Source organism: Bicyclus anynana, chromosome 21 (genome assembly GCF_947172395.1).
Source record: "Bicyclus anynana chromosome 21, ilBicAnyn1.1, whole genome shotgun sequence".
NCBI classification, from domain to species: domain Eukaryota; kingdom Metazoa; phylum Arthropoda; class Insecta; order Lepidoptera; family Nymphalidae; genus Bicyclus; species Bicyclus anynana.
In genome coordinates this window covers 1454776-1471675 of record NC_069103.1, presented here as the reverse complement: position 1 = coordinate 1471675, position 16900 = coordinate 1454776, and the positions used below count along the sequence as shown (strand labels likewise).

The following is a 16900-nucleotide window of genomic DNA, read 5'->3' as shown; positions in this document are numbered from 1 at the left end:
TTGTTATTATATTATTAGTAATTATAGTGTTATTACAATGTGAATATCAACAATATTTCTTTTCGTCTCTAGATATGATTGTGTTAGGAGTGAATAATTATTGTAGGTAAGGTAATTAAAAAAAATAAAAATAGAAGTTAAAAAAAATATAGATAAAATAAAACTATTAAATCCATATACCTACTAATAGTCTTTGATATAAACTGTTGTTATTATATTATTAGTAATTATAGTGTTTTTATAATGTGAATATCAACAATATTTCTTTTCGTCTCTAGATATGATTGTGTTAGGAGTGAATAATTATTGTAGGTAAGGTAATAGTAATAATGTTCACTTGAAGTTCGAATCTGTGATACAGTCTCTACAAGTACATAATCAAACTTGACTTTCCAAGTGGTTTTAAACTAGACCCACCTGAAATAAACCAATTTAGATTTTTTTATTTTTTTAATAACTTATTGCTGAAATCGACAACTGAATATTTCCTACAGCACGACAGTCGCTCGCAAGGAAGGCCACAGTAAGCGCAGGGCGGATTGCGCGCGCATCCGCCGCCATTCCTGCCTGCAGTTGTATATCGCGCGTCCAGCTCGCGCCATGCGTCCTACCACTTGATCTAATTACATAATCCAACCCCCCAGTTCATTAAACACCATAACCGTGTGTACAGTGGTTTGTGTTCCTCCGTTAGACACCCATTGTGTTGTTGCAGACGCCCATGGACTTATAAAAGGTATTCCAACTCACTGTGTTATATATAATCTGTGTAGATGTATCATGTAGCATAGTACGGTGTGAGTACTCGCGCTCCATTCTGTTATTCCTGAACGTTTTTTTTTCGTTCCAATTTCAAATCCTTTACATTCTTTTGGCTTTTCATTCGTGACCATAGACTATTTTGTGTTTTTAATTTATGCAGGCAAAGGTATGAAATCGTTGTTCCTAATAATTACGGAGGTTGTATTTTGTAAATGTTTGGTATCGATTACTTGACAGCGGTTGCCGCTGTTTGTTTAAACGCCGGAATGTTGGGTGAGTGTATAACGTTATAATTTCAGTTTCCAAGTTAGGGCTTATAGGTGTATAATATTTTGTCATACTTACATGTACCATAGACTAAGTTTTGTATTGTGATTGCGAGTATTAACTAAAAAATAAGTATCTATACAATTAATGATTATACTAAAAACTTGGGATACCATTTTTAGTTTCGCTATGTCCGTCTGTCCGTCTTTTCGTGGTGTAATCGTAGCTCCAAAGAATTGTAGTAGGTACGATATTATAATGTTGTAATTTTGCGTAGGTATATTATGCGTTCCAACAAAGAGGTTAATAAAAACCTTGAAAAAAAAGTTCAATTTTACACGAGCTATGTTCAGGTAATAGAATAGTCTCTGTGAGAGTGACATAAGATATATTTTTACGCGATGGATTTTGAAATACTTGATGCAAAAAAAACTCCGGGGGTAGGCAGAGAATTTCTACGCCAAAGAGTATTAATATTAATGTTGCAGACTAGACAGTTTATGAGGTAGTAAAAAATATATCCCATAATATTAGTATAGTATAATACTGGCATCTACGTAGGTAGTGTATACTATACTGGCATTAGACGATGTTATGGCCAATAAAATGTATGGTTTCCTCGCGCGTTAGTGCCATAAACCTCCGTGGAAAACTGCAGATTGTAAAAAGGTAGTATCAAATACCTCGTTGGTAAAGTGGTTACAATATAGCTTTGGGTCACGAGGTTATAGGTTATAGGACCATAAGAATTCTCACTAAAAACTCTCAGTCATAGACGTAATAACAGATCCAGACACCGTCTCCTGAACTAAAAAGTGACGCACACTAATTTTGCCATTTCGCATTTACATCCGTACATGCACAGATGCACATATGATGACGGACTCTCATTAATTTCCTATTATATAATTTCACACATATAGCGCCATTGTTGCTTCAGTTGTTTGACCGATACCGTCTGCCTATTTCGTAAGTCTATGCTCTCAGCAGGAAGTTGAGAGGTTGCTGGTATTACATCCCCGTGTTTCGAAGAGCATTTGAGGCGTCGGTCACAGGTCAACGTGTGATACCGATCGTTGCCAAGTCAAATATTTTTTTTTTTTATCCTTTACAAGTTAGCCCTTGACTACAATCTCACCTGATAGTAAGTGATGATGCAATCTAAGATGGAAGCGGGCTAACTCCTTTCGGTTTCTACACGGCATCGTTCCGGAACGCTAAATCGCTTGGCGGTACGTCTTTGCCAGTAGGGTGGTAACTAGCAACGGCCAAAGCCTCCAACCAGCCAGACCAATGGCCTGGACCAATTAAGAAAATCTCAATCGGCCCAGTCGGAGATCGAACCCAGGACCTCCGTCTAGTAAATCCACCGCGCATACCACTGCGCCACGGAGGCCGTCAAATTTTATCTCCCTAAGCCCGCCAATCTGCATTGGAGCAGCGTGGTGGGTTTAAGCTCCATATACCCTCTCCTATAAAGAGGGAGGCCTGGTTTTGTCATCAGTATCAGCCTATATGAAGCTTATACCCATATTGCTCCAATGCGGTATGGCGGGCTTACGGCGACAATGTTAAATTCATTAATGATGACTATCTGTGATGTTACTGATAATGGTCAAGATCGACGGCTTTAATTGCTCATCGAGGCACGAAAGTTTTTAAGAAGAAATAAATCTTAGTAACTCTTATAGCACTACCCAGGATTCCAACCTAGGACCTCGTGATTCGTAACCAGATAGTCCAACGAGTGGGCTACTGAGGCGATCCTGGACTTTTTGTTTTAGAAAAAAAGGATAGAATTTGTTGATAGGGTAGATATGCTCAGTATTTCATAGCCCGACTCAAGATTCAAAACTAGGATTCCGTGACGTCACTGGACTACACGAGGCAGTTTAATTAAAGAAAATTATTTAATAAATCAAAGGCTCTATCTTTCGTAGTTGCGGTATAGATGGCCGTCTCGTTAGAAGTGGGAACTGTTATTAGAGTAAATAGTAGGATAACAAACAACTTTGTTTGGCCCACATCAATCCGACGACTTGGGATCAATGTGTTTAGGAGGTTACGATACGAACGCCTTCGGGAGTTATAATTTTGTTATTTCCGAACGTTTTTTTCGTTCCATTTTCAAATCTTTTCAAATTATTTTCTATCTTTTCGTTCGTGACCATAGACGATGATATTGCTTTTTAAGCCTTGTTAAGCAAAGGTATTAAATCGTTGTTCCTAATTAAAACGGAGGTTGTATTGTGTAAATATCTGGTTATTAGAGTAAACAGTCGGATAACCAACAACTTTGTTTGGCCCACATCAATCCGCCGAGCTAGGATCAATGTGTTTACGACAGTGCTCGATACGAACGCTTTCGGGCGTTACGATTTAGTTATTTCTGAACTTTTATATTTTTATTCCATTTTGAATTTTGAAATTCTTTGTAATCTTTTCGTTCGTTACCATAAACGATGGTATTGCTTTTAAGCCTTGTTAGGCAAAGGTATGGAATCGTTTGTTCTTAATTAATAGGGGTATTTTTTAAATGTTTTCATTCCATTTTTAAATCTTTTTAAAGTCTTTTTTTATTATTTCGTTTGTGACCATGGGTATTGTTTTTTAAGTTTTATTATAAACAAAGGAATCGTTGTTCCTAATTATAAATGAGGTTGTATATTGTAAACGTTTAGTTCTTAGAGTAAATAGTAGGATAACCAACAACTTTGTTTAGCCCACATCAATCCTCCAACGAGTTGGGATCAATGTATTTACGACGGTGCGATACGAACGCCTTCGGGAGTTAACTTTGGCCGCAATATTACTATTATAGTTTAAGACTTATGTCGGCATTTGCGGTGCTTAGCTATTGTTTATTCGAACCATAATAATAAGAGGAAAATAGAAAAGGAAAATCTTTACTAATATTATAAAGCTGCACAATTTGTTTTCTTGATTGATTGAACGCGCTAATCTCAGGAATTACTGGTCCGATTTAAAAAAATCTTTCTGTTTTAGATAGCCCATTTATCGAGGAAGGCTACAGGCTATATATTATCCCTGTATTCTTACGGAACCGGGAACCATGCGGGTAAAACCGCGCGGCGTCAGCTAGTGAGAATATAAAATGTTTGCTCGTATATTAAAGACCTTGTAATCTCGTAAGAACGCTCTGTGTTCTCTTCCATCTTAGATTGCATCATCACTTACCATCAGGTGAGATTGTCGTCAAGGGATAACTTGTAGAGAATAAAAAAAATATATATTTGATTGAGAATCAAAAGGAGTAACTAAGGTCAACGTTTCGATGCAGGCGACTCAAGTCTATGGTGTTTTAGGAATACAAAAGAAAGTGAATACAAAACTTAGTTTCCTTGAATAGTAACGTACTGAAAAAAGTACTTTTTTATAGAATATTTAGTATGGAAAGTTTCAATAAGATATCAGCAAATTATTCGCCATTTTGAAATCCATTTGCGTGGAAATCTCAGCGGTTAGCTGGCCCAGTTACGTCTGATTCTATTTCTCTAGTTCTTTGCTCCCATTCAGTTACTGTTATCCATCTGTTATTAAGCTTTTCACAAATCCCTCGGGAACCATGGATTTTTCCGGGATAAAAAGTAGTCTATGTGTAAATCCAGGCTATAATATATCTTAATACCAAATTTCAGGTAATTCGGTTCAGTAGTTGAAGCGTAAAAGAATGAGTAACACACATTCATATCATCAAAATCATTAGTTTTCGCAAATCTCGGGATGCCTCGAGCGCACGACTTCAGACCCACGCTGTCCTTTCCCTCCGTCGCCCGCATATCATGGGAGTGTCATTAACGAACTTGTCAAGCAAAAGGTAGGTACATAAATAGATGTGCTTGCAGTCACACTTTAGGTTTTATTTACACGAGCAGCAACTGCTACCGACGACTGCAGTCAGCGATGTCTCGGCGACAGTTGACGGCAGTCAACGCCAGTCAACGGCAGTGAACGGCAGTCGGTAGCAGTTGTCAGCTGCCGTTGCCGCCGTCGCGTAAATGAACCCTAAGATCAGAACAGCAATATTGCTGCGGAGAGTTATACATGGTGCTAGAACTGGACTTCCGCACTGGTGGTAGAGTCTTTACAAATAGTTAAACTGGACGTTTCAGAAGTGCTTGTAAATTAAGCCTCATTGATAAAAACGAACTTTGATTTAGATTTTTTGATGGTACGTATTTTTCCTCTCTCTCAAAAGCAAACAAAAGCTTATACTAAAATTTTGTTTATTTCAGTAACCATCGACAAATGTACGTATCGAGGTATAAAAGCATTCACGTAAAAATTCCTCGAATACGAACATCGTATGACGTCACGGTGTATTTACAATTTGAAATGCAATCTTCGACTTGTATGCGATACATTTCTCTGCCCTAGTTTGCTACGATCACAACTTTGTTCGGATCTCGCGAATTTACTATTGCGATACGAGTATACACACAAGTAAATTTGTTTTATATGTTTTCATATCTAGCCCGCTTCATCATTATTAACCCATATTCGGCTCATTGCTGAGCTCGAGTCTCCTCTCAGAATGAGAGGGGTTAGACCAATAGTCCACCACGCTGGCCCAATTCGGATTGGCAGACTTCACACACGCAGATAATTAAGAAAATTCTCTGGTATGCAGGTTTCCTCACGATGGTCTCCTTCACCGTTTTGAGGCACGTGATATTTTATTTCTTAAAATGCACACAACAGAATAGTTGGAGGTGCATGCCCCGGACCGGATTCGAACCTACGCCCTCCGAATCGAAGGCAAAGGTCATATTCACTGGGTTATCACGTCTCACGTCTTTGTCTTGTTATATTGACCAATTAATTGAAAGCCAAGAAGAGTTTCACAAGGCAAACTATACTTCTGGTTATAGTATATTATGATATAAGTGCGGTAAATTGAAAATTATAGCTGAGGCGATATTGCAAAGGCTGTAATTATCAAAGCACGTATGTCATATGACATTTGCGAGGAAATACTTTGAACACACTTTCTGAAAATTAATTTGCATTGCATCTGAAAATTAATTTGCATTGATGACATTTTGATACGCTTGTCATTTTTTTTACAAATTTACACAGATAGCGAAGTGCGAGCAACAGCGTTTTTTTAGGCAAATGCATCAAGAACAGTCAGTATTACTAACAAAGTAAATTAATATTTTTGTGTTTCTGTTACACATAGATGGTTGACATTTATGGTCAAAATTATTAAAATTAAAGAATTAAATATTTGTTTACATAAAGTTAATTTTATTCTTCAGATGTTGAGCACTTTTCAGACATAAAAACTCTTTTAATGATTTAAAAAAGTACCGTTCGTTTTCAGACGGACGATAAAGGTTTTATATTAAATTACGGTACATGTGCATTTTACGGCACATGTGCATAATGAGATACATTACAATATTGAAATTGGTGAAATAATACATACTTTACGAGAAAATGTGTTATAATTAATTAGATAGCATATCATGTGGGTACATTGAAACCAAGTTCTAAAAGGTAGATTAGATTGGCTCTAACATTCCATATAAGGCATTCTTTGAAAGTTTCTTTGAACGGGAAATTTTCAATATATCGGGCGCGCATCGACGTATATTTACAATACCAAATGCAATATTCACTGAGTAGCTGGCAGCTATGCGGTCGCCCGCCCCAGTTGTTGGGAACATTGCATCTCTTATACAAATTACTCGGTGCAAGATCTCTGTTGGAAGATTCTATAAGAAATTTTTGCCAAATACATAAAAAGAATTTAGAATTTAAACTATCGTGAGTGTTATTAGTCAGTGCCTGAAGACAAAAGTCTTCGAACAGTGCGTGTTGTCAGTGATGACCTATGGTCCCGAGACTTGGAACTCATAAGAAGGCTCAGAGTCACACAGTGGGCGATGGAACGAGCTATGTTAGGAGTATCTCTGCGTGAACGAATCAGAAATGAGGAGATCCGCAGAAGAACCAAAGTCACCGACATAGCTCAACGAGTTGCGAAGCTGAAGTGGCAATGGGCGGGGCACATAATTCGAAAAGCCGATGAACGTTGGAGTCCCAAAGTGCTGGATTGGCGACCCCGCACTAGAAAGCGCAGTGTTGGTCGACCCCCCCCACCAGGTTGACTGACGACATCAAGCGAGTCGCAGGGATTCACTGGATGCAGGCTCAGTATCGTGATGTTTGGAAGTCCCTACAAAAGGCCTATGTGCTGCAGTGGACGTCCATCGGCTGACATGATGAGTGTTATTCACATTAACTTATTATGAAACACAGCTAAAATTCAGACGCTGAACGTTGGAGACGATTAGTTTCGAACTCATACGGGTTCTTAGTCATGAGCTGGTTCTTGCAATGCGGCACGATCAAAACTGCGAAGCGGCGACGCGTGCAGCCGCTCGCAGCGCGCGTTGATAGAGGGGCTGACGGGTGGGGACTGGGGAGTGAAGGTTCCGTTACGCTCTCCTGTCAAAGTTCCTGAACGTCATAATGAAAGATGTCAATTTATACATTTTTAGCTTCATTACATTCAATGTGACATTTGTGATGTTCATTATGGTAAACATAAACGCACAAATAAGAAAGCTTATTTGTAATTCTGTTTAAACACCCATACAAATCTTACGAACTTTCTCAGTGCAGACGTCACTCTTTCGTGCCACTTAGCGCTTTCCAGAGATTCGTGGCATCACCGCAAAACTGACCCTTAAAATCCCTATAGCTCCTAAAGTGATGATCGCAGATACCCTGTTACTTCTATAAAATTGCTTTATTATTAGCATTATTTTATTTTATATAGAATTAAAAAGACTGGCACCATGTTTAATACGAGTAATTCATGCAATCGAAATGCACAGTATGCATTGTTGAAAGTAATCTTGGAACTTGTATGACGTAAGACCTCGCAGCTATTCCCGATTGGGTATGCATTGTTCGGGGATCTGAGAGGCTTACCAATACCAACTCACCTTCCCTCCGCGTCTTGCGTGGAGATTTGTGAGGTTCACTCCTACTCAAATCACTGACATTGTTAGTATTTTTACTAATATTGTAAATACAAATGTGAGTTTCTTTGTTAAGCTTTTACGTCTAAACCACTGAAGATTTTTTTTCCACTAATGAAAAGCTGCATTATCTGCGAGGCTATACTTTGTCGCCGTATTCTCACGGGACGTGTGTATTCCAAAGTCTGATTTTATGAACTTATCTCAAGAAAATGAAGGTGTTTTGAACAAACTTTCACCCCTATTTCTCAAACATTTAAAAAAAAAAAATTTTACCCTCCTCAGCCGAGTAAAATCAGTTTCCCATGGGACTGCTAGTTACAGTAATTGGTGCGGTTCTACAAACAAACAGGATCTTTATTTCTATTTTATTAATCCTCGACGCAAATAGAGGGGTGTTATAAGTTTAACGTGTCTGTCTGTCTGTCACCATAGCTCCCGAACGGATAAACCGATTTCAACAAAATTTTTTTTGTAAGAAAGGTAACTTATGGGCGAGTATTCTGAGGCACGTTTGATGAAAATCAGTTGAGCCCTTTAAAAGTTTTGGGGGTTGAAAGTGGGGAAAAATAACCGAATGTATGCAAATATTCTCGAGTGGGGTCTCAAATAAAAGCGCACTGAAAGAGAATATTGATGACATGATCAGAAGTGTAATTAATCATTTCATGACCTTCGGAGATTTTTCAAAATTTTTTTTAGAACGTATAGATAAGTTTCAAATTTCGCAATACTAGCGAACTAAGTTCCGAATCCCCAAGGCGAGAACAAGGGAAAGTTTAATATAAAAGTGTACCAATTCATGAAATGCATTCCGAATTGCATTCCCGTAGCTCGGAACGCAGAATCTTAGCTATTTTGGACTGCGATAGCGCGCCGGAGGAAACCGCGGCTGTATTGTATTTAGAGTATTCCCGGCTTTTGTCCTCAGATGGAATGCACTGCAGGTTGCCAGTGGTGAATACAATAATGCACTGATCTGGTGAACTTTTTTCTACCTAAAGAAACAAAAAACGTTTTCATATCTACGCAAAATTACAAAATAATTTTGGCAAAAACCAAAATAAAAAATAATGTGTGCGACTCGGGACGCTCGGCAGAATTGATAACTTATTGCTTTATTTAATTGAATGTAATTAACTATTGAATTTAATTAAGAATCCTCCATTGTAGGAGAGGTGTGAAGGACATTTTGACAGCAAAAACATACATATAAACTTTTAAAATAGACTCCGCACCACTTAATGTGATTTGTGTAAGGTGCTGTCAATTTTAGTTCAGATTTTAGCCGTGGGAATTCGTTTGTGGAAGTCTAGTCTGTGGTCGTAAAATCAGTATAAAGTTCGCTCTGTCCAGTGCAAGTGTCAAACGCGCCGACTTCGCGCCAGTTTTCGGCTATTTCAATTTTTAACTTTAAATGGTTGAAACATGCGAATAAACTATGAAGTATTATTAGTTGTATACTAGTTATACTCAAAAATTTTTTTATAAATAAGCTAAGGCAGGCCGTTAACTCTTCATAACTCAAATCTAATTAGCAATAGTATTAGCGAGCAACGCTAAGCCTTGAACATTCTACGAGTATTTAACCATGCCGAAGGTCTATGCGACCGCGGGGCATGTGTCATTCATAGTTATTTCCCACGATAACATGGTTTTAGTAGAAACTTCAAAAGTGGATTTAAAAAATAAGAAAACCTATGTAGAATAACGGTTATAATTCACAAAGGACAACTTAATTAAGAAATCAAACTGTAACCAAAATAAGACCCTAGAGTAGCAGAGAAAGACCTTGAGTGGAGTCACGCACTTGTAAACGCTGTGTGTAGGGTGAAAGGATCCTTTGACAGTCGACTAACACTCCCCGCCTATCCCAAGTAACCCATAAAGAATTACACAACAAGAAATGTGGACGGCTCGAACGCCACGAGCATACTGAAGACGACCGTACGACGAGAACCTTATATCGCAAGTCATTCCTGCCAACCGATCGCTACCCCTCTCTAACTCCCTACTCTTTACGGAAACAAGACACGCCACCTAGCGTCGGCACGAGTCAACATGAGATCGAGCGACGTCATATCCGTCTCAGATTTCTTTTTGCTACAATGGTCAATCCACTGATGCAAAGATTGACAAAAGACTGCAATGGCCAGATCGTTTCCATATTATACAAGCTGAAAGTTTTTCTTAGATACGTAATTGAGGTAGAATAAATACTGAGGAGTTTAAATCGTTTTGATTTCGGGAAGAAGCAGGTTTCAACGATGCGGACCCAAAAATATAGTTCTATATTTTACTCGGAAAAAAATCTTGTACCCAGACACTAAGTTTCTTGGCAACCCTTAGACATACGACTTATTCTACACTATCAACAATCACACTAATATCACACTTCACACTAATCACACTAATATTATAAAGGCGAAAGTTTGTGTGTAAGTGTGAAAGTGTGTAAGTATGTTTGTTCCTCGTTTACGCTGCGGCTACTGAAGCGATTTGGCTGAAATTTGGAATGGAAATAGATTTTACTCTGGACATAGGCTACTTTTCATTCCGGAAAAATCCATGGTTCCCGCGGGATATTTGAAAAACTGGATTCCACGTGGACGTAGTCGCGGGCGTCCGCTAGTTTATACTAATATTATAAATGCGGAAGTAAGTCTGTCGGTCTATTTGTTACCATTTCACGGCTAAACCGCTGAATCGATTTGAACGAAAATATGGTATAGAGATAAAGTGTACCTTGGAACAGAACATATTCTACTTTTTCCCGGAATAATCCAAAGACTAAAAAACAGGTTTTACGCGAACATAGCGGGCGTCCACTAGTAAGTAATATAATAGCGAAAGCTAATTTGTGTGTGTATAATTGTTAAATCACAACGCAATTATTAAACTAATTTGGCTGTGGAATGGCGATAGATTATACCAAGGATTAACATAATATGTATATAGACTAATTCTATTCTAGAAATACTAAACTGGAAAATACTAAGCTGTGGAATTTGGAGATAGATTAGATAGATTCAATGGATTAACACGTAGACTAATTTTATCGTATTATAAAATCTTTTTAACCAAAAATTAAACCGACTTCAAAATTACAAAAACAAAAAGCGAAAAATAACATCGTATACTATAATATCGTAATACCTTCTGATCAATTTGAAGGCGATGCTAAGCCAGTGAGGTATTAATTAAAGCCATTTCTGAAAGAACCACGGGAAAGAACTGTCTTTAAATCCTAAAACTTTTTGATTTAATCGGTTTAAGTCTATGCATCACTGTGTTGGCACCGCCTTCAAAGTGATCAAAAGGTCGCACATACGATGTTATTTTTCGTTTTTTAGTTTTGTAATTTTTTTGTTAAAAAGATTATATTTTTTGGTTTTAGTGTGTTATAGTGAACGATAGCGCCATAGTACGGGAAATTTCGTAATTTTTTATTTTAAGGCAAAATTACTGAACCGATTTTCATGAAAAAATGGGACTAATCTGGAACTATACTTTTTCAAACAAACAAAGAATTTTCAAAATCGGTTAAGAAATGACGAAGTTATGAGGTAACAATATTAAATAAAAACACCCGTCGAATTGAGAACCTCCTTTTTTTGAAGTCAGTTAAAAATTCAAAAATTCATTGTACGCGCAGGATTTGTGAAATAATTAGTTTCCATGCGAACGAAGTCGCGTGCCTCAGCTAAGAAGAAAATATTTACGTATACAGAACCAAAAGTAACGTAAGTAAAACACCTTTAACACGTTACGTTAAGTAGGTGTCCATAATTGAAGAATCAATAGCCTGGAAGTAAATAAGTTTCAGCTCGGTACGGCGTGAATATTGTATGGGCCTTGTTGCGTCGGGACGAGAATCGATATCTTGTGCCCAGGGCCCAAATACGTTATGGCCCTTAAATACTCAGACCAATTATTGTATAGGACCTGCCTCGCTAGACATTACTTTTCTGTCAAAGTATATGATCAACGATCTAATGCGATTATAAAAACTGTCTCTATAGAATCGATGTTAAATAGTTGTAATCGTGTTCGTCGGTTAAAGAGCTCCGTTATAATATACCTTTTTGTGTAATTGAGTTGTGTAAAAAACGTCTAGTTTAGTATACGATATATACAAAATCTAAGCTCGTTTTCCTCAGAAAATGACAGACAATTTTGTTTGTGACTATAAGTGCGATACAGGTCCTTCTATAATTGGTTTGAGCTTAAATAATATTAAATATTAGTTATGAAACGACTGCAAAATAGGGGTTTAAAAACTAAAGTTCATTTTAGTGTGAGTTTTTTAATACAGCCACTAGAGTGTAGGCTACATATACCATTATTTATTTATAATATTACTACTTTATACATAATTAATTTATTTATTTATAATATATAATATTATATATTTTTATTTCATTATAATATAATTATTTTAATTTATTTAATACATTCATTCACACTTACATACACACTTACATTACATACATTCATAATTCCACACTCACAAATTATTATATACACATTTCACTCATTAAATTTAATTCGCGCGCATACTCGAGTGAAACCCGTTGTATGTGGCGCGGCGGCCGACTTACGTCACGCGCTCCGCGCTCGGTGCAGTCGACAGTCGAAACCTACCCACTTTTTCGTTCTCGGTGCGTTCGATTGTTACGTTTGACGCGCTCATAGTCTTGTCGTATTACCATTGTAAATATTTAAACTATAAAGTAATTAAAGAGTTATTCTAGTACCATCGTGTTTATTATTCATCACTGCTATAATAAATTAGTGCCAACGAGCCTAAACTGGTGACCCTCAAAAAAAATCAATCAAAATGAGCAGTGATAGTGATACGACCGCTACAGTGAACACTCGGCCACGCGCAAAACCGAAAATGATGTCAAGTGAATCGCAAGACACCGCGCCTGTGAGGCAGATCAAAGCCCCACCGTTTTGGACAGAAAAACCCATTATCTGGTTTCGCCAGGTAGAAGCGCAGTTTCGGATGTTCGGCATAACGGATGACGAGATAAAGTTCTACCAAGTGCTCGCTTGTCTCGACAGACAACATGCGTCCGAGGTCGAGGACATCATCACAGGCCCCCCGGATTACGAAAAACTGAAGACGGAGCTTATAAAAAGGTTATCAGTGTCGAAAGAAAACAAAATTAAACAGCTGCTGACGCATGAAACAATGGGTGATCGCAAACCATCACAGTTTCTCCGACACCTGCAACATTTAGCCGGCGCCGACGTCCCTGAAGATTTTTTAAGGACAATCTGGTCCAGCCGCTTTCCTACGGAGATACAACCTATCGTCGTGTCACAGAGAGGCTCACTAGACGCCCTGGCGGAGCTCGCCGACCGCGTGTTTGAAATCGCAGCACCGTGCAGGCAGACAGCCGCTGTGACGTCATCGTCGGCGTTCGACGTACTAGTACGACAAGTCGCGGAGCTCACAAAACAGGTCAGCGCACTCGTCGCTCGCGACAGCCAACGTACATCGTCAACTGACCGTGGTCAAGCCCGTGGGAGGAGTCGAAGCCGTTCCCAGTCCAGACGATCAGCCTCAAGCACCCGCCGGTTCGCTAACTGCTGGTACCACCACAAGTTTGGTGCTAGCGCAAACAAGTGTGTGCCGCCGTGCAATTTTAAATCCGCGTCGGGAAACGATCGGAGCAATCAGTGATGGCGGCCGTCGATTGCCGGAACTCAGGTCGCTTATTTGTGATGGATCGCGATACGAAGACTAAATATTTAGTAGATACCGGTAGTGACATTTGCGTATACCCCGTTAGTGCAATCCGCGAACGTCGTAACAAAACTTCGTTTTCTCTGTGTGCGGCTAACGGTACAGTTATCGATACCTACGGTTGCATTCAACTCACATTAAATATAGGATTACGCCGTAACTTCCCGTGGCGCTTCGTAATCGCGGACGTCACAAAACCTATCATTGGCGTAGATTTTTTGTCTCACTATAAATTAATAGTAGACATATGCAACCATAGGCTTATCGATAGCCTTACTAATATTAGTACTATAGGTATGACGTCACCCGAGGTACTTGTAACAAGTGTAAAGGTTTCGACTGGCGGTAGTAGTAGGTATCATAAAATATTGGCTGAATTTCCAGACATTACCCGCCCCGCCGGTAAACCAGGTACACCTAAACACCAAACACAACACCACATCAGAACTACACCAGGTCCTCCAGTCTCTTCCCAACCCAGACGCCTCGCTCCTGACAAGCTAAAAATTGCCAAACAGGAATTCGAAGCCATGCTTTCAAACGGCACCGCGAGACCCTCGGAAAGCCCATGGTCGTCTCCTCTTCATCTGGCTCCAAAAAAGGACAATAGTTGGCGGCCCTGCGGCGACTACCGACGGTTGAACGCCCGGACCATCCCTGACCGATATCCTATCCGCCATATTCACGATTTTTCCCATAACATCACTGGCTGCCGAGTCTTTAGTACTATCGACCTCGTGAAGGCCTACAACCAGATCCCAGTGGCTGAGGATGACATCCCGAAGGCGGCGATCACATGTCCCTTTGGATTATACGAGTTCCCCTTCATGAGCTTCGGTTTGAGGAATGCCGGTCAGACGTTTCAGCGATTCGTTGACGAACTAACGCGTGGACTTGACTTTGTCTATCCGTACCTTGATGATTTTTTGGTATACTCTAGGACTCCCGAAGAACACGAAATCCACCTACGCGAGCTGTTCTCCCGTATGCAAGACTACGGCGTGCTGGTGAACACAGCAAAATGCGTCTTTGGAGAACCTGAAGTGACATTCCTGGGCTACCATATCTCCGACAAAGGTACCAAACCTTTAGATAGCAAGGTCAAGGCCATCGCGGACATAAACGTCCCTAAAACTGTTAAGGAGCTCAGGCGCTTCCTGGGCATGGTAAATTTCTATAGGAGATTCCTGCCCAATGCTGCCCAGACTCAAGCCCCCCTTAACGCCCTTCTCATGGGTTCTGTGAAGGCCTCAACCCCCATTAACTTAACTGGCGATGCTCTGAAGGCATTTTCCGATACTAAGGAGAGCCTCTCCAATGCTACCCTTCTGGCGCACCCTGACTGCGGAGCCAAGCTAGCATTGGTTACAGACGCCTCGGATATTGCCATAGGTGCTGTTCTTCAACAGTTGCAGGACGACGCATGGCAGCCATTAGCCTTCTTCTCGCGCAAACTGAGTTCCGCTCAGCAGAAGTACTCGCCTTACGACCGCGAACTTCTCGCGATTTACGAGGCAATAAAGTACTTCCGCCACATGGTCGAAGCGAGACACTTCACTATCTTCACGGATCACAGACCGATCAGTTTCGCGTTTCACGAAAGGAAACAGAACTGTTCGCCGAGACAATTCCGACATTTAGATTTTATCTCTCAATTCACGACCGATATCCAACACATCGCGGGCAAAGACAACGTCGTCGCCGACACGCTTTCCCGTGTACATGAATTAGAGATGCCGGTTGATCTAGAAGTGCTCGCCAAGTCCCAGATCACTGATCCAGAGCTCATCCAGTGCCTGAACGACGACACATCCCAGCCATACTCCCTGGATATTCCACCATCCAAGCCTCCAGACCCACCATCTAAACTTTCAGACCCTCCATCCACCCAGCAACAAGCTGGAGAAACTCCACGTTTCTCACGGTCAGGGAGACGAGTACGGTTTCCGGATTTCTATCGTCCGTAGACACGGCCTCTGGAGGGGAGTGATTGTAGGCTACATATACCATTATTTATTTATAATATTACTACTTTATACATAATTAATTTATTTATTTATAATATATAATATTATATATTTTTATTTCATTATAATATAATTATTTTAATTTATTTAATACATTCATTCACACTTACATACACACTTACATTACATACATTCATAATTCCACACTCACAAATTATTATATACACATTTCACTCATTAAATTTAATTCGCGCGCATACTCGAGTGAAACCCGTTGTATGTGGCGCGGCGGCCGACTTACGTCACGCGCTCCGCGCTCGGTGCAGTCGACAGTCGAAACCTACCCACTTTTTCGTTCTCGGTGCGTTCGATTGTTACGTTTGACGCGCTCATAGTCTTGTCGTATTACCATTGTAAATATTTAAACTATAAAGTAATTAAAGAGTTATTCTAGTACCATCGTGTTTATTATTCATCACTGCTATAATAAATTAGTGCCAACGAGCCTAAAAGAGTTACAAAACCAAGATATGTACTCGGTTTTTAAATTTAGAGTGTATTTTATTAAGACGGAGTGTTATTACAAGCTTAACAGACAATAAAATGAACAAACAAACCAATTATAAGTCTTCAAAAAATGTCATAAAATTCGGGATGTATGGTCAAAGAATGTCCTTGTCGGAGACAAATTAAAGATGGATTAAAAATGTCGTAAAACGTTGTAGTAAAGTAATGATTTCAATACCTTACCCACTTTATCAGCCGATAGACGTTCACTGGACATATGCCTCTAACCTCTTGCATGGACCTCCAAGCACAACGGTCTCGAGCCGCCAGCTCCAAGCGGCTCCCTGCAACCCGCTTAATATCCTCGGTCAACCTAGTGGGAGGTCGACCAACACTGGGCTTTCAGGTGCGAGGTCGCCATTCCAGCACCTTGGGACCCCAACGTCCATTGGCTCTTCGAACTATGTGGCCTGCTCATTACCACTTCAGAATTATCAAGATTTTTTTAGATCTAGGTAAATTGCTTTTCCAAGAAGAAAGGACAGCTCAACATTTTACAGTCTTGTCTCAGGACTCTGTCAGACTAATCACTGGACCAACAAGGCAAAGTGTAGTGTATAATG

At 39.6% G+C, this 16900-nt stretch overlaps 1 protein-coding gene across 1 annotated transcript in view; it reads left to right on the top strand.

The window, feature by feature from the left end:
- Positions 1–559: 559 nt before the first annotated feature.
- LOC112044628 (neurexin-1) overlaps positions 560–16900 on the top strand; it is a 204980-nt gene continuing 188639 nt past the window's right edge. The window contains exon 1 of the mRNA XM_024080528.2: positions 560–736. The gene's annotated coding sequence lies outside the window, so the exon portion shown is untranslated. The remainder of the gene's footprint in view (positions 737–16900) is intronic.